The sequence below is a fragment of the Chiloscyllium punctatum genome, chromosome 22 (genome assembly GCF_047496795.1).
Source record: "Chiloscyllium punctatum isolate Juve2018m chromosome 22, sChiPun1.3, whole genome shotgun sequence".
NCBI lineage: Eukaryota > Metazoa > Chordata > Chondrichthyes > Orectolobiformes > Hemiscylliidae > Chiloscyllium > Chiloscyllium punctatum.
In genome coordinates this window covers 25,730,515-25,751,611 of record NC_092760.1, presented here as the reverse complement: position 1 = coordinate 25,751,611, position 21,097 = coordinate 25,730,515, and the positions used below count along the sequence as shown (strand labels likewise).

The 21,097-nt window shown below is 54.9% G+C and overlaps 1 protein-coding gene and 1 long non-coding RNA gene across 9 annotated transcripts in view; one reads left to right on the top strand and one right to left on the bottom strand.

Annotated features, from left to right (window-relative positions):
• LOC140493468 (uncharacterized) overlaps nt 1-21,097 on the top strand; it is a 724,813-nt gene that overhangs the window by 610,832 nt on the left and 92,884 nt on the right. The window lies entirely within an intron of this gene.
• pacsin3 (protein kinase C and casein kinase substrate in neurons 3) overlaps nt 1-21,097 on the bottom strand; it is a 328,824-nt gene that overhangs the window by 299,371 nt on the left and 8,356 nt on the right. The window contains exon 1 of one of the 8 annotated variants that reach the window (XM_072591914.1): nt 14,263-14,283. The exons of 5 other annotated variants lie outside the window; for them this stretch is intronic. The gene's annotated coding sequence lies outside the window, so the exon portion shown is untranslated. Of the gene's footprint in view, nt 1-13,419; nt 13,537-13,674; nt 13,699-14,262; nt 14,284-21,097 lie in introns of those variants that run through there. 2 more of the 8 variants (XM_072591912.1, XM_072591911.1) reach the window with 2 other exon arrangements.

The following is a 21,097-nucleotide window of genomic DNA, read 5'->3' as shown; positions in this document are numbered from 1 at the left end:
CCCTGCACACACACACACACACCTCCTGCCCTGCACACACACACACACACACACACACACACACACACAGACACCTCATGCCCTGCAGACACACACACACACCTCCTGCCCTGCAGAAACACACACACACCTCCTGCCCTGCAGACACACACACACACCTCCTGCCCTGCAGACACACACACACACACACACACACTCCTCCTGCCCTGCAGACACACACACACACTCACACTCCTCCTGCCCTGCAGACACACTCACACACACACCTCCTGCCCTGCACACACACACACAGACACCTCCTGCCCTGCGCACACAGACACACACACACACCTCCTGCCCTGCACACACACACACACACACACCTCCTGCCCTGCACACACACACACACACACCTCCTGCCCTGCACACACACACACACACACCTCCTGCCCTGCACACACAGACACACACACACACCTCCTGCCCTGCACACACACACACACACACACACCTCCTGCCCTGCACACACACACACACACCTCCTGCCCTGCACACACACACACACACCTCCTGCCCTGCACACACACACACACACACCTCCTGCCCTGCACACACACAACCTCCTGCCCTGCACACACACACACACCTCCTGCCCTGCACACACACACACACACACATCCTGCCCTGCACACACACACACATCCTGCCCTGCACACACACACACATCCTGCCCTGCACACACACACACACACACACACACCTCCTGCCCTGCACACACACACACACACACACCTCCTGCCCTGCACACACACACACACACACCTCCTGCCCTGCACACACACACACACACCCCTCCTGCCCCGCACACACACACACATCTCCTGCCCTGCGCACACACACACACACCTCCTGCCCTGCACACACACACACACCTCCTGCCCTGCACACACACACACACACACACACCTCCTGCCCTGCACACACACACACACACACCTCCTGCCCTGCACACACACACACACACACCTCCTGCCCGGCACACACACACCTCCTGCCCTGCACACACACACACACACACCTCCTGCCCTGCACACACACACACACACACACCTCCTGCCCTGCGCGCGCGCACACACACACACACACACACACACCTCCTGCCCTGCACACACACACACACACACACCTCCTGCCCTGCGCACACACACACACACACCTCCTGCCCTGCGCACACACACACACACACACACCTCCTGCCCTGCACACACACACACACACCTCCTGCCCTGCACACACACACACACACACACACACCTCCTGCCCTGCACACACACACACACCTCCTGCCCTGCACACACACACACACACCTCCTGCCCTGCACACACACACACACCTCCTGCCCTGCAGACACACACACACCTCCTGCCCTGCAGACACACACACACACACACTCCCACTCCCACTCCTCCTGCCCTGCAGACACACACACACACACACACACCTCCTGCCCTGCACACACACACACACACCTCCTGCCCTGCACACACACACACACACCTCCTGCCCTGCACACACACACACACACCTCCTGCCCTGCACACACACACACACACCTCCTGCCCTGCACACACACACACACACCTCCTGCCCTGCACACACACACACACACCTCCTGCCCTGCACACACACACACACACACACACACACACACACACACACACACCTCCTGCCCTGCGCGCACACACACACACACACACCTCCTGCCCTGCACACACACACACACACACACCTCCTGCCCTGCACACACACACACACACACACCTCCTGCCCTGCACACACACACACACACCTCCTGCCCTGCACACACACACACACACACACACCTCCTGCCCTGCACACACACACACACACACCTCCTGCCCTGCACACACACACACACACCTCCTGCCCTGCACACACACACACACACCTCCTGCCCTGCACACACACACACACACACACCTCCTGCCCTGCACACACACACACACACACACCTCCTGCCCTGCACACACACACACACACACACCTCCTGCCCTGCACACACACACACACACACACACACACCTCCTGCCCTGCACACACACACACACACACACCTCCTGCCCTGCACACACACACACACACACACCTCCTGCCCTGCACACACACACACACACACACCTCCTGCCCTGCACACACACACACACACACACACACCTCCTGCCCTGCACACACACACACACACACACACACACACCTCCTGCCCTGCACACACACACACACACACACCTCCTGCCCTGCACACACGCACACACACACACACCTCCTGCCCTGCACACACACACACACACCTCCTGCCCTGCACACACACACACACACACACCTCCTGCCCTGCACACACACACACACACCTCCTGCCCTGCACACACACACACACACCTCCTGCCCTGCCCACACACACACACCTCCTGCCCTGCCCACACACACACACCTCCTGCCCTGCCCACACACACACACCTCCTGCCCTGCCCACACACACACACCTCCTGCCCTGCACACACACACACACCTCCTGCCCTGCACACACACACACACACACACACACACACACCTCCTGCCCTGCACACACACACACACACACACCTCCTGCCCTGCACACACACACACACACACACACACACCTCCTGCCCTGCACACACACACACACACACACCTCCTGCCCTGCACACACACACACACCTCCTGCCCTGCACACACACACACACCTCCTGCCCTGCACACACACACACACACACACACACACCTCCTGCCCTGCACACACACACACACACACACCTCCTGCCCTGCACACACACACACACACACACCTCCTGCCCTGCACACACACACACACACCTCCTGCCCTGCACACACACACACACACCTCCTGCCCTGCACACACACACACACACACACCTCCTGCCCTGCACACACACACACACACACACACACACACACCTCCTGCCCTGCACACACACACACACACACACACACACACACCTCCTGCCCTGCACACACACACACACACACACACACACACACACACACACACACACACCTCCTGCCCTGCACACACACACACACCTCCTGCCCTGCACACACACACACCTCCTGCCCTGCACACACACACACACACACACACCTCCTGCCCTGCACACACACACACACACACACCTCCTGCCCTGCACACACACACACACACACCTCCTGCCCTGCACACACACACACACACACACACCTCCTGCCCTGCACACACACACACACACACACACACCTCCTGCCCTGCACACACACACACACACACACACCTCCTGCCCTGCACACACACACACACACACCTCCTGCCCTGCACACACACACACACACACACCTCCTGCCCTGCACACACACACACACACACACACACACCTCCTGCCCTGCACACACACACACACACACACACACCTCCTGCCCTGCACACACACACACACACACACACCTCCTGCCCTGCACACACACACACACACACACCTCCTGCCCTGCACACACACACACACACACACACCTCCTGCCCTGCACACACACACACACACCTCCTGCCCTGCACACACACACACACACACACCTCCTGCCCTGCACACACACACACACACACACCTCCTGCCCTGCACACACACACACCTCCTGCCCTGCACACACACACACACACACACACCTCCTGCCCTGCACACACACACACCTCCTGCCCTGCACACACACACACACACACACACACACACACACACCTCCTGCCCTGCACACACACACACACCTCCTGCCCTGCACACACACACACACACACACACCTCCTGCCCTGCACACACACACACCTCCTGCCCTGCACACACACACACACACACACACCTCCTGCCCTGCACACACACACACACACCTCCTGCCCTGCACACACACACACACACACACACCTCCTGCCCTGCACACACACACACACACACACACCTCCTGCCCTGCACACACACACACACACACACACCTCCTGCCCTGCACACACACACACACACACACACACACACCTCCTGCCCTGCACACACACACACACACACACCTCCTGCCCTGCACACACACACACACACACACACACCTCCTGCCCTGCACACACACACACACACACCTCCTGCCCTGCACACACACACACACCTCCTGCCCTGCACACACACACACACACACCTCCTGCCCTGCACACACACACACACACACACCTCCTGCCCTGCACACACACACACACACACACCTCCTGCCCTGCACACACACACACACACACACACCTCCTGCCCTGCACACACACACACACACACACCTCCTGCCCTGCACACACACACACACACACACCTCCTGCCCTGCACACACACACACACACACACCTCCTGCCCTGCACACACACACACACACACACCTCCTGCCCTGCACACACACACACACACACACCTCCTGCCCTGCACACACACACACACACACACACACACACACACACACCTCCTGCCCTGCACACACACACACCTCCTGCCCTGCACACACACACACACACACACCTCCTGCCCTGCACACACACACACACACACCTCCTGCCCTGCACACACACACACACACACACACACACCTCCTGCCCTGCACACACACACACAACTCCTGCCCTGCACACACACACACACACACACCTCCTGCCCTGCACACACACACCTCCTGCCCTGCACACACACACACACACACACCTCCTGCCCTGCACACACACACACACACACCTCCTGCCCTGCACACACACACACACACCTCCTGCCCTGCACACACACACACACACACCTCCTGCCCTGCACACACACACACACACACCTCCTGCCCTGCACACACACACACACACACCTCCTGCCCTGCACACACACACACACACACCTCCTGCCCTGCACACACACACACACACACCTCCTGCCCTGCGCACACACACACACCTCCTGCCCTGCGCACACACACACACCTCCTGCCCTGCGCACACACACACACCTCCTGCCCTGCGCACACACACACACACACACCTCCTGCCCTGCACACACACACACACACACACCTCCTGCCCTGCACACACACACACACACACACACACCTCCTGCCCTGCACACACACACACGCACACACACACCTCCTGCCCTGCACACACACACACACACACACACACCTCCTGCCCTGCACACACACACACACACACCTCCTGCCCTGCACACACACACACACACCTCCTGCCCTGCACACACACACACACACACCTCCTGCCCTGCACACACACACACACACACACCTCCTGCCCTGCACACACACACACACACACACCTCCTGCCCTGCACACACACACACACACCTCCTGCCCTGCACACACACACACACACCTCCTGCCCTGCACACACACACACACCTCCTGCCCTGCACACACACACACACACCTCCTGCCCTGCACACACACACACACACCTCCTGCCCTGCGCACACACACACACACCTCCTGCCCTGCGCACACACACACACACACACCTCCTGCCCTGCACACACACACACACACACACCTCCTGCCCTGCACACACACACACACCTCCTGCCCTGCACACACACACACACCTCCTGCCCTGCACACACACACACACCTCCTGCCCTGCACACACACACACACACCTCCTGCCCTGCACACACACACACACACACACACACCTCCTGCCCTGCACACACACACACACACACACACCTCCTGCCCTGCACACACACACACACCTCCTGCCCTGCACACACACACACACACACCTCCTGCCCTGCACACACACACACACACCTCCTGCCCTGCACACACACACACACACACACCTCCTGCCCTGCACACACACACACACACACACCTCCTGCCCTGCGCACACACACACACACCTCCTGCCCTGCACACACACACACACCTCCTGCCCTGCACACACACACACACACCTCCTGCCCTGCACACACACACACACACCTCCTGCCCTGCGCACACACACACACACACACCTCCTGCCCTGCGCACACACACACACACACACCTCCTGCCCTGCACACACACACACACACACCTCCTGCCCTGCACACACACACACACCTCCTGCCCTGCACACACACACACACCTCCTGCCCTGCACACACACACACACCTCCTGCCCTGCACACACACACACACACCTCCTGCCCTGCACACACACACACACACACACACACCTCCTGCCCTGCACACACACACACACACACACCTCCTGCCCTGCACACACACACACCTCCTGCCCTGCACACACACACACACACACACACCTCCTGCCCTGCACACACACACACACACCTCCTGCCCTGCACACACACACACACCTCCTGCCCTGCACACACACACCTCCTGCCCTGCACACACACACACACACCTCCTGCCCTGCACACACACACACACACACACCTCCTGCCCTGCACACACACACACACACACACCTCCTGCCCTGCACACACACACACACACACACCTCCTGCCCTGCACACACACACACACACACACCTCCTGCCCTGCACACACACACACACACACACCTCCTGCCCTGCACACACACACACACACCTCCTGCCCTGCACACACACACACACACCTCCTGCCCTGCACACACACACACACACCTCCTGCCCTGCACACACACACACACACCTCCTGCCCTGCACACACACACACACACCTCCTGCCCTGCACACACACACACACACACCTCCTGCCCTGCACACACACACACACACACACCTCCTGCCCTGCACACACACACACCTCCTGCCCTGCACACACACACACACACACACACACACCTCCTGACCTGCACACACACACACACACACCTCCTGCCCTGCACACACACACACACACCTCCTGCCCTGCACACACACACACACACCTCCTGCCCTGCACACACACACACCTCCTGCCCTGCACACACACACACACACACACCTCCTGCCCTGCACACACACACACACACACACACACCTCCTGCCCTGCACGCACACACACACACACACCTCCTGCCCTGCACACACACACACACACACACCTCCTGCCCTGCACACACACACACACACACCTCCTGCCCTGCACACACACACACACACACACACACCTCCTGCCCTGCACACACACACACACACACCTCCTGCCCTGCACACACACACACCTCCTGCCCTGCACACACACACACCTCCTGCCCTGCACACACACACACCTCCTGCCCTGCACACACACACACCTCCTGCCCTGCACACACACACACACACACACACACCTCCTGCCCTGCACACACACACACACACACCTCCTGCCCTGCACACACACACACCTCCTGCCCTGCACACACACACACCTCCTGCCCTGCACACACACACACCTCCTGCCCTGCACACACACACACACACACACACACACACACACACCTCCTGCCCTGCACACACACACACACACCTCCTGCCCTGCACACACACACACACCTCCTGCCCTGCACACACACACACACCTCCTGCCCTGCACACACACACACACCTCCTGCCCTGCACACACACACACACACACACACCTCCTGCCCTGCAGACACACACACACACACCTCCTGCCCTGCAGACACACACACACACACACACTCCTCCTGCCCTGCAGACACACACACACACACTCCTCCTGCCCTGCAGACACACACACACACACACTCCTCCTGCCCTGCAGACACACACACACACACTCCTCCTGCCCTGCAGACACACACACACACACACACACCTCCTGCCCTGCACACACACACACTCCTCCTGCCCTGCAGACACACACACACACACACACACCTCCTGCCCTGCACACACACACACTCCTCCTGCCCTGCAGACACACACACACACACACACACCTCCTGCGCTGCACACACACACACTCCTCCTGCCCTGCAGACACACACACACACACCTCCTGCCCTGCAGACACACACACACACACACACTCCTCCTGCCCTGCAGACACACACACACACACACACCTCCTGCCCTGCAGACACACACACACACTCCTCCTGCCCTGCAGACACACACACACACTCCTCCTGCCCTGCAGACACACACACACACCTCCTGCCCTGCAGACACACACACACACACACACCTCCTGCCCTGCAGACACACACACACACACACTCCTCCTGCCCTGCAGACACACACACACACACACTCCTCCTGCCCTGCAGACACACACACACACACACCTCCTGCCCTGCAGACACACACACACACACCTCCTGCCCTGCAGACACACACACACACCTCCTGCCCTGCAGACACACACACACACCTCCTGCCCTGCAGACACACACACACACACACTCCTCCTGCCCTGCAGACACACACACACACACACTCCTCCTGCCCTGCAGACACACACACACACACACTCCTCCTGCCCTGCAGACACACACACACACACACTCCTCCTGCCCTGCAGACACACACACACACTCCTCCTGCCCTGCAGACACACACACACACAGACCTCCTGCCCTGCAGACACACACACACACACACCTCCTGCCCTGCAGACACACACACACACACCTCCTGCCCTGCAGACACACACACACACCTCCTGCCCTGCAGACACACACACACACACCTCCTGCCCTGCAGACACACACACACACACACACACACCTCCTGCCCTGCACACACACACCTCCTGCCCTGCAGACACACACACACACACACTCACCTCCTGCCCTGCAGACACACACACACACTCACCTCCTGCCCTGCAGACACACACACACACACACACTCACCTCCTGCCCTGCAGACACACACACACACACACCTCCTGCCCTGCAGACACACACACACACTCACCTCCTGCCCTGCAGACACACACACACACTCACCTCCTGCCCTGCAGACACACACACACACTCACCTCCTGCCCTGCAGACACACACACACACTCACCTCCTGCCCTGCAGACACACACACACACACACACTCACCTCCTGCCCTGCAGACACACACACACACACACACTCACCTCCTGCCCTGCAGACACACACACACACACACCTCCTGCCCTGCAGACACACACACACACTCACCTCCTGCCCTGCAGACACACACACACACACACCTCCTGCCCTGCAGACACACACACACACACACCTCCTGCCCTGCAGACACACACACACACTCACCTCCTGCCCTGCAGACACACACACACACACACCTCCTGCCCTGCAGACACACACACACACACACCTCCTGCCCTGCAGACACACACACACACCTCCTGCCCTGCAGACACACACACACACCTCCTGCCCTGCAGACACACACACACACTCACCTCCTGCCCTGCAGACACACACACACACTCACCTCCTGCCCTGCAGACACACACACACACTCCTCCTGCCCTGCAGACACACACACACACACCTGCCCTGCAGACACACACACACACACACACACCTCCTGCCCTGCAGACACACACACACACACACACCTCCTGCCCTGCAGACACACACACACACACACCTCCTGCCCTGCAGACACACACACACACACACACTCCTCCTGCCCTGCAGACACACACACACACACACACCTCCTGCCCTGCACACACACACACACACACACCTCCTGCCCTGCAGACACACACACACACACACTCCTCCTGCCCTGCACACACACACACACCTCCTGCCCTGCAGACACACACACCTCCTGCCCTGCAGACACACACACACACACACACACACACTCCTCCTGCCCTGCAGACACACACACACCCCTCCTGCCCTGCAGACACACACACACACTCACCTCCTGCCCTGCAGACACACACACACACACACTCCTCCTGCCCTGCAGACACACACACACACACTCCTCCTGCCCTGCAGACACACACACACACACTCCTCCTGCCCTGCAGACACACACACACACACTCCTCCTGCCCTGCACACACACACACACACACTCCTCCTGCCCTGCACACACACACACACACACTCCTCCTGCCCCGCAGGCACACACACACACACACACTCCTCCTGCCCCGCAGACACACACACACACACTCCTCCTGCCCTGCAGACACACACACACCTCCTGCCCTGCAGACACACACACACACACACACACACCTCCTGCCCTGCAGACACACACACACACCTCCTGCCCTGCAGACACACACACACACACCTCCTGCCCTGCAGACACACACACACACCTCCTGCCCTGCAGACACACACACACACCTCCTGCCCTGCAGACACACACACACACCTCCTGCCCTGCAGACACACACTCCTCCTGCCCTGCAGACACACACACACACACACACTCCTCATGCCCTGCAGACACACACACACACACACACACACCTCCTGCCCTGCAGACACACACACACACACACACACACTCCTCCTGCCCTGCAGACACACACACACCTCCTGCCCTGCAGACACACACACACCTCCTGCCCTGCAGACACACACACACCTCCTGCCCTGCAGACACACACACACCTCCTGCCCTGCAGACACACACACACCTCCTGCCCTGCAGACACACACACACCTCCTGCCCTGCAGACACACACACACCTCCTGCCCTGCAGACACACACACACCTCCTGCCCTGCAGACACACACACACCTCCTGCCCTGCAGACACACACACACCTCCTGCCCTGCAGACACACACACACCTCCTGCCCTGCAGACACACACACACCTCCTGCCCTGCAGACACACACACACCTCCTGCCCTGCAGACACACACACACCTCCTGCCCTGCAGACACACACACACCTCCTGCCCTGCAGACACACACACACCTCCTGCCCTGCAGACACACACACACCTCCTGCCCTGCAGACACACACACACCTCCTGCCCTGCAGACACACACACTCCTCCTGCCCTGCAGACACACACACACACTCCTCCTGCCCTGCAGACACACACACACACTCCTCCTGCCCTGCAGACACACACACACACTCCTCCTGCCCTGCAGACACACACACTCCTCCTGCCCTGCAGACACACACACACCTCCTGCCCTGCAGACACACACACACACACACACACACACACTCCTCCTGCCCTGCAGACACACACACACACACACTCCTCCTGCCCTGCAGACACACACACACACACACACTCCTCCTGCCCTGCAGACACACACACACACACACTCCTCCTGCCCTGCAGACACACACACACACACCTCCTGCCCTGCAGACACACACACACACACACACTCCTCCTGCCCTGCAGACACACACACACCTCCTGCCCTGCAGAAACACACACACACACACCTCCTGCCCTGCAGACACACACACACACTCCTCCTGCCCTGCAGACACACACACACACTCCTCCTGCCCTGCAGACACACAAACACACTCCTCCTGCCCTGCAGACACACACACACACACCTCCTGCCCTGCAGACACACACACACACACTCCTCCTGCCCTGCAGACACACACACACTCCTCCTGCCCTGCAGACACACACACACTCCTCCTGCCCTGCAGACACACACGCGCACACACACACACCCCTCCTGTCCTGCAGAGACACACGCACACACCCCTCCTGGCCTGCAGACACACACGCACACACACACACACCCCTCCTGGCCTGCAGACACACACACACACTCCTCTTGCGCTGCAGACACACACACACACTCCTCCTGCGCTGCAGACACACACACACACACAAACTCCTCCTGCCCTGCAGACACACACACACACACAAACTCCTCCTGCCCTGCAGACACACACACACCTCCTGCCCTGCATATCCACACATATATACACACACACTCCTCCTTTTCCGTCCACGTTTGTAAACACCCAGCCAACCCAGGACATGCAGAAACATTTTATGTCCTACATACACTTGCACACACCCTCCCGCACGCACACCTCGTGTCCTGCACACAAGGACATGTACCCACACATGCACATATACGTACTCCCTTTCACATGCATTCACACAACCAGCGTAAGCATGGTCCACCCCAACACTCCTACTGGCCTCCCCACCAACACAAAAAGACACTGAACTACTCTCCTCTACACTCAATCACAACAGGCAGGATTAATCCTGTCCTGATTGAAGCCACAGGGAGACCAGTGACTGTCGTACTGCAGATCGGAATTCCCTATTCATGTCCCAACTCTCCGGCTCCCAAATGCCAGGCCTAAATTACCGAGCAGAAGCATGCATTCCCACAGCCAGTTTCCACGTACAATCAGCCCTCGCTGTGTTGTAATTCAGTGTGTGGGCACCGCTGTCATCATGAACACAGGCATCCAAGCTGCAGCTTTCCAACTGCCTTCAGTCACCCTGTGCCCAGCTCACACCAGCTTTACTGATGTTCAGGGTTACCTGGGTCCCAACAGCTGACACTGGGGAGGGGGTGGGGAGGAGGTGTATAGGAGAGAGTGTCAATGTGGTGACTGTGGGCTGTGTGGAGGAGACTCGTCCCCTTTCTAGGCTGCTCAGCTGGACAGTGACTCGTCTCCCGGTTGATTCAGAGACCAATAAGAGAGGCAAAGGGGCAGGAAGACATGAAGAAAGGATGTGGGAATGTGCACAGAGTGCAGATCACGAGCCAGAGAGGGTGCGGGAGGGTGCAGTTCCCAGAGAGGGTGCGGGAGGGTGCAGTTCCCAGAGAGGGTGCGGGAGGGTGCAGTTCCCAGAGAGGGTGCGGGAGGGTGCAGTTCCCAGAGAGGGTGCGGGTGGGTGCAGTTCCCAGAGAGGGTGCGGGAGGGTGCAGTTCCCAGAGAGGGTGCGGGAGGGTGCAGTTCCCAGAGAGGGTGCGGGAGGGTGCAGTTCCCAGAGAGGGTGCGGGAGGGTGCAGTTCCCAGAGAGGGTGCGGGAGGGTGCAGTTCCCAGAGAGGGTGCGGGAGGGTGCAGTTCCCAGAGAGGGTGCGGGAGGGTGCAGTTCCCAGAGAGGGTGCGGGAGGGTGCAGTTCCCAGAGAGGGTGCGGGAGTCTCAGAATTCCCAAAACAGCATCCCACCAACAACCCCCGCACAACCGTTTGCAATCTCACTCCGTCCAACGTGACAAAGGACTGGGAAACAATCCCCACCTGGACGTGCTGCACCTCCTGAGCACCTCCACCTTCAGTCATCCAGTCACAGCAGTCAGAGTGACACCATCACCACTTCACCGTTACAACTCTCCCAACTCCAATTCCCACCCCCCCTCCTCCCAACACCCCAACCTGCGAACACAACCAGGCACCCCTCTCGACCCACTCACCCTGGCAGCAGCCCTTCTGCTGAGCAGCCTCAGGAAGCAGTGAGCGTACTCTCTGTGTGTGTGAGAGGATGCAGCACACAAACAGTCTGCAAGCCTCCCGTCTGTCACACTCTTCCCCGAGGCACTGCGCATAAAGGAGCACTTGTTCCCCACAGCCCGGCCCCCTCTCTCTCTCTCAGCCTGACTCACTGGAAAGCTCCATGCTCCAATGAGTGACAGGCAGGAGAAGCAGCACCGAGCAAAATCAGCAGAGACCTGCAAGGAAAGGCGAGTTGCAAGAAACCTGGAGAGCGGGGTCTGGTGGGGGGAGGATCCAGTCGTCACAGGGAAGAAAAGCAGCCGGTCGTGCTGACGGAACGTGAGAACATTAAAACCGGGCTCTCGCTGGAATGTGACAAGTGGGCAGCAGCATGGCTAATGATTAACAGAGCACAACAGGAAGGGACAGAGTGTGCACGCACCAGCATTCACTGGCGAAAAGGTCAGTATAGGGGGAAAAAGAATGGGAAAGACACAGAACTGAAGGGCTCATTATCTGAAGGCATGCTGTGCTCATAACACGATAGATGAGCTGACAGCACACAAACAAACCAATGAGGATGACATAATAACCAATACAGAGGCATGTCTGCAAAGTGGCCATGGTGGGGTCCCAATTATTCAAGGGCATTTGACATCGCAGGAAGAACAGGAATGCAACAAAAGCAAAATATTGCGGATACAGAGATCTGAAATATTAACTTGAAGTGGTGCAAAACCTCAGCAGGTTTGGCAGCCCATCGGGAGAGACAGAGAGGCGCAGCAGAAGTCAAAGAAAAGTCGTATTGAAATTTAAACACTAACCTTATTTCTGTTTCCACCGACTCTTCCAGACTGCTGTGTTTCCACAGGAAAGGAATAGGATCTGGGACAGCTCTACTGATCACGCACAAGTTCAGCACAGAAAGAACAATCATCTTGACAAACATTTAACAGCAGCAGAGTTGATCTTCAAACGATCTGCAACCCCATGCCTTGGCATATCCCCCACTCAATCATTACCATGAAGCCAGGGATCAACCCCGGTTCAATGGAGAATGCAGGAGGGCAAGCCAAAAACAACATAAGGCATACCTAAACATGAGGTGTCAACCTGAAGAAACCAGCACACAGGACAGCTTACATACCACACAGTATAACCAGCAAGTGACTGATAGAACTAAGCAATCCCACAACCAACAGATCCGATCTAAGCTCTGCAGTCCTGCCACATCCAGTCATGACTGGTGCCAGACAATTAAACTGGAGGAGGAGGCTCCACAGATGTCCCCATCCTCAATGACAGAAAATGAACGATGGACATCTTCAACCTCTCCCCTGCAGCAGGCCACTGTCTCTACCTGTTTTCTGACGGCCAACATCATCTCTGTGCCTCATGCAGCATGTCTCAATGGCCCTAACTTCGGTGGTCATGAAGTGCTTTGAAAGGCTGATCATGGCATTAATCAACTCCAGCCTCCCCACTATTCTTGACCCACTCCAATTTGCCTATCGGACCAACAGATCCACATCAGGTGCCATATCACTTGTCCTTCACTCCTCCCTAGAACATCTTGACACCAAGAGCAGCTATGTAAGAATCCTACTCATTGACTACAGTTCAGCCTTCAACACTCCTATCCCCTCGAGACTGATTACTAAACTTAGTGATCTCGGATTAGGTCCCACTCTCTGCAACTGGATCCTCAGTTTCCTGACCCACAGGCCACTATCAGTGAAGATTGGGGACAATATTCCATCCTCACGAACACGCAACACTGGAGCCTCCCCCAGGGGTGTGTACTCAGCCCCCTACTGTACTCACTGTATACCCATGACTGCATCACCAAATACCAGACTCATGCCATTTATAAGTTCGTTGCTGACACCACCAGAGTTGATCGAATCTCAGATAGTGATGAAACAGACTACAGACAGGGGGTGGAAGACCTGGAAAAATGGTGCATTGAGAACAACCTAGCTCTCAATGCTGTCAAAACCAAGGAACTCATTATTGACTTTCACCAGGATGTTACTCATGCTCCCTCAATACATTAACAGCACAGAGGTGGAACAAGTGGAGAGTGTCAAGCTCCTGGGAGTGGTCATCCACAACAAGCTTTCTTGGACTCTTCATGTGGGCGCACTGGTTACAAAGGCCCAACAATGTCTCTTCTTCCTCAGGCAGCTGAGGAAATTTGGCATGATGGTGAATACCCTTGCCAACTTTTATAGGTGTGCCATCTAGAGCATTCTGTCAGGATGTATCACTATCTGGTATGGCAACAGAACTATTCAAGATCGGAGACGGTTACAGAGAGTGGTGAACTCGGCTCAGACAATCACAAAGGTCAACCCCCCATCTATAGAATCCATCTACCAGGCCCGCCATCAAGGAAAGGCCGCCTGCATTCTCAAAGATCCATCCCACCCTGGCAATGGTTTTCTACAACCTCTACCATCGGGGAGAAGGTACAGAAGCCTGAACACTCACCAGCCGGTTTCGAAACAGTTTCTACCCTACTGCTGTTAGAATACTGAATAGGCTCACAAACTCTTAACATTCCCTTGTACCTGTGTTTTGTTTTTGCCGCTGCTTACCTATTATTTACTATCTATGCTACTTAACTCTGTGATCTGCCTGTATTGCTCACAAGACAAAGCTTTTCACTGTGCCTCGGTACACGTGACAATAAATTCAATTCGAAGAGCCCAGCAAGTAGTTAAAAAGACAAGGCTGAAGCATTCACAGTAAGCTTGAGCCAGAAGTGCCAAGTGGATGATTCATCTCAGCTCCATTCATTGGCACAAGCGTCACAGATGGCAGTCCTCAGCCCAATTTGATTCGCTGTACGTGATATCAAGAAATGTTTGCAGGCGCTGGACAGTGCAAACAGTTTGGGCCCCGACAACATTCTAGCAATAGACTTGTGCTCCAGAACTTATCGCTCCCCTCCCTGTTCCAGTACGATTACAACATGTGGAAAATTGTCCAGGTCTGCCCTGCACACAAAAAAACAAGACAAATCCAACCCAACCAATTACACCCCCCCCCATCAACTACCCATTTAATTATGTGGCTATAAGACCAGGTCAGAGATTGGGAAACTGCAATAGGTAACTCACCTCCTTACTCCCCAAAGCCTGTACACCGTCTACAAGGCACATGTCAGGAGTGAGAGAGAAAACTCCCCAAGATGAGTGCAGCTCCAAAAACATTTAGGAACCTTGACACCATCCAGAACAAAGCAGCTCGTTTGATGGGTATCACACAATTATGGAATTTTACAGTACAGAAGGAGACCATTCGGCACATCATGCCTGCACCAGTTCTTGAAAGAGCAACCCATTCTACAGCCCGATGTCCACAGCTCTCTAACTTCACCATTTTCAAACCACCTGTGGAATACACCTCCTGTGTTCTCCCAACCAGCACCTTCCAAATCCTAACAATTCTGAGTAGAGTCATAGAGATGTACAGCATGGAAACAGACCCTTCGGTCCAACCTGTCCATGCCGACCAGATATCCCAACCCAATCTAGTCCCACCTGCCAGCACCCGGCCCATATCCCTCCAAACCCTTCCTATTCATATACCCATCCAAATGCCTCTTAAATGCTGGAATTGTACCAGTCTCCACCACTTCCTCTGGCAGCTCATTCCATACGTGTATCACCCTCTGTGTGAAAACACTAACCCTTAGGTTTCTCTTATATCTATTCCCTCCACCCTAAACCTATGCCCTCTAGTTCTGGATTCCCCCACCCCCAGGGAAAAGACTTTGTCTATTTATCCTATCCATGCCCCTCATGATTTTATAAACCTCTATAAGGTCACTCTTCAGCCTCCAACGCTCCAGGGAAAACAGCCCCAGCCTGTTCAGCCTCTCCCTATAGCTCAAACTCTCCAACTCTGGCAACATCCTTGTAAATCTTTTCTGAACCCTTTCAAGTTTTACAACATCTTTCTGATAAGAAGGGGACCAGAATTGCATGCAATATTCCAACAGTGGCCTAACCGATGTCATAGAACATAGAACAATACAGCACAGAACAGGCCCTTCAGCCCACTATGATGTGCTGAACATTTGTCCTAGCTTAAGCACCCATCCATGTACCTATCCAATTGCCGCTTAAAGGTTACCAATGATTCTGACTCTGCCACTCCCACAGGCAGCGCATTCCATGCCCCCACCACTCTCTGGGTAAAGAACCTACCCCTGACATCCCCCCTATACCTTCCACCCTTCACCTTAAATTTATGTCCCCTTGTAACACTGTTGTACCTGGGGAAAAAGTTTCTGACTGTCTACTCTATCTATTCCTCTGATCATCTTATAAACCTCTATCAAGTCACCCCTCATCCTTCGCCTTTCCAATGAGAAAAGGCCTAGCACTCTCAACCTATCCTCATACGACCTATTCTCCATTCCAGGCAACATCCTGGTAAATCTTCTCTGCACTCTCTCCAAAGCTTCCACATCTTTCCTAAAGTGAGGCGACCAGAACTACACACAGTACTCCAAATGTGGCCTAACCAAGGTCCTGTACAGCTGCAACATCACCTTACGACTCTTGAATTCAATCCCTTTGCTAATGAACGCTAATACACCATAGGCCTTCTTACAAGCTCTATCCACCTGAGTGGCAACTTTCAAAGATCTGTGAACATAGACCCCAAGATCCCTCTGCTCTTCCACCTTACTAAGAACCCTACCATTAACCCTGTATTCTGCATTCTTATTTGTCCTTCCAAAATGACTTGACAGGGTTGAACTCCATCTGCCACTCCTCAGCCCAGCTCTGCATCATAGCTAAGTCCCTTTGCAGCTGACAACAGCCCTCCTCACTATCCACAACTCCACCAATCTTCGTATCGTCTGCAAATTTACTGACCCACCCTTCGACTCCCTCTTCCAAGTCATTAATAAAAATTACAAACAACAGAAGACCCAGAACTGATCCCTGTGGAACTCCACTTGTAACTGGGCTCCAGGCTGAATATTCACCATCTACTTCTGACTTCGACCGGTTAGCCAGTTCTCTATCCAACTGGCCAAATTTCCCACTGTCCCATGCCTCCTGACTTTCCGCATAAGCCTACCATGGGGAACCTTATCAAATGCCTTACTAAAATCTATGTACACTACATCCACTGCTCTACCCTCATCCACATGTCCTGTACAGCTGCAACATGACCTCCAACTCCTGTACTCAATCCTCTGACCAATAAAGGAAAGCATACCAAACGCCTTCTTCACTATCCTATCTACCTACGACTTCACTTTCAAGGAGCTATCTGAATTAAACTCCATCTGCCACTTCTCAGCCCATTTGATTAAGATTAGATTACTTACAGTGTGGAAACAAGTTCACACCGACCCTCTGAAGAGCAACCCACCCAGACCCATACCCCTATATTTATCCCTTACACTACGGGTAATTTAGCATGGCCAATTCACCTGACCTGCACATCTTTGGACTTCAAGGTTTGTGAGAAGATTTGTAGCTCGGGTGCTCGTTGTTGTGGTTCTGTTTACCCAGCTCGGCGAACAGAACCACAACAAAGAGCACCCGAGCTACAAATCTTCTCCCCAACTTTGAACACCTACGGGTGAGAGACGCGAAGACAAGCCAGGAAATGGGAATCCTGTGCCAACCGCCTAAGTGCCACATATGAAAAACTCCGGTTCCTGCAAGATTCAAACCACTATAAATGCCGGAGGAAACATCACAGAAGCGCTTCACAGGAGGCTCCCAAGCACTGAGGATGTCACCTAGACAGGGGACGAAACGTCTGCAACACAAATTCCCAGCTCGGCGAACAGAACCACAACAACATCTTTGGACTGTGGGAGGAAACCGTAGCACCTGGAGGAAACCCACGCTGACACGGGGAGAACATGCAAACTCCACACAGTCAGTTGCCTGAGGCAGGAATTGAACCCAGGTCTCTGGCGCTGTGAGGCAGCAGTGCTAACCACTGTGCCACCCATTAAGATCCCATTGTACTCTTCTTCACTAACCATTACATCTCCAATCTTGGTGTCATCTGCAAACTTACTAACTGTACCTCTTATGCTCACATCCAAATCATTTATGTCAATGACGAAATGTAGAGGACCCAACACTGATCCTTGTGGCACTCCACTGGTCACAGGTCTCCAGTCTGAAAAACAACCCTCCACCATCACCCTGTGTCTTTGAGTCAGTTCTGTATCTCATTCCTAGCTCTCTTGCTAACAATCTTGAAACTGTGATCCTTCACTTCTGACATACCAACTGGTAGGAAACAAAATATTCTTCTTTACCCAATCAAAATTGCTCATAATTTTGAACACCTCAGTAAGGTCACATCTTAATCTTCTCGGCTCGAAACAGAATAATTTTCCTAATCTTTCCTTGTATATAAAATTCCTTATTCCTGGTATCACGTTAGTAAGTCTCCTTTGAACATCCTTCCTTAACTAAGATACCCAGGTCTTATCATAATACGCTAAATGTGGTTTGGCATTACTTCCTTGCTTTTAAACTTCTAAACCCAAGCGTTCTATAAGCCTTAATAACCTTTTCTGTTTAGGAAGTGTCACTCAACCCAAACCATTACCTCTGATTTCTCTGCACAGATGCTGCCAGACTTGCTGAGCTTTTCCAGCAACTTCTGTTTTTTTGTCTCTGATTTACAGTGACGGCAGTTCTGCCGGGCTTTTAAACAACTTTTTCAACTTGACTGGCCACCTTTGGAGAATCGTGTACATGAACCCCTAAGGTCACTCTGCTCCTGTATTCCCCTCCAAGTTGGACCATTAAACCTATATTGACTCTCTGTGTTCCTTCTACCAAAATGCAGTACCTCACATTTTTCTGCATTGAATTTCATCTGCCAGGTGTCAGCACATTTGGCCAACTTGTCAACTTCCCTCTGAAGTCACAATCAGCCTCACAATTCACTATTCTCCTTAGCTTCGTATCATCTATGAATTTAGAGATTTTGCCCTCAACAACTATATAAATAATTTTTATAAATCATAAAAAGAAAGGGTCACAACACATCCCTGGAGAACACCATCTTCAACGTGTCAAATCTAAGAAATGCCAGGGAAACCCAGTGGATGTGGTCTATCTAGACTTCCAAAAGGCCTTTGATAAGGTGCCACACGGGAGGCTGCTGAGCAAGGTGAGGGCCCATGGTGTTCGAGGTGAGCTACTGGGATGGATTGAGGATTGGCTGTCTAACAGAAGGCAGAGAGTTGGGATAAAAAGGATCTTTTTCGGAATGGCAGCCGGTGACAAGCGGTGTCCCGCAGGGTTCAGTGTTGGGGCCGCAGCTGTTCACATTATATATTAATGATCTGGATGAAGGGACTGGGGGAATTCTAGCGAAGTTTGCCAATGATACCAACTTAGGTGGACAGGCAGGTAGTACTGAGGAAGTGGGGAGGCTGCAGAAAGATCTAGACAGTTTGGGAGAGTGGTCCAGGAAATGGCTGATGGAATTCAATGTGAGCAAATGCGAGGTCCTGCACTTTGGAAAAAAGAATACAAGCATGGACTACTTTCTAAACGGTGAGAAAATTCATAAAGCCAAAGTACAGAGGAATCTGGGAGTGCTAGTCGAGGATTCTCTAAAGGTAAACATGCAAGTTGAATCCGTGATTAA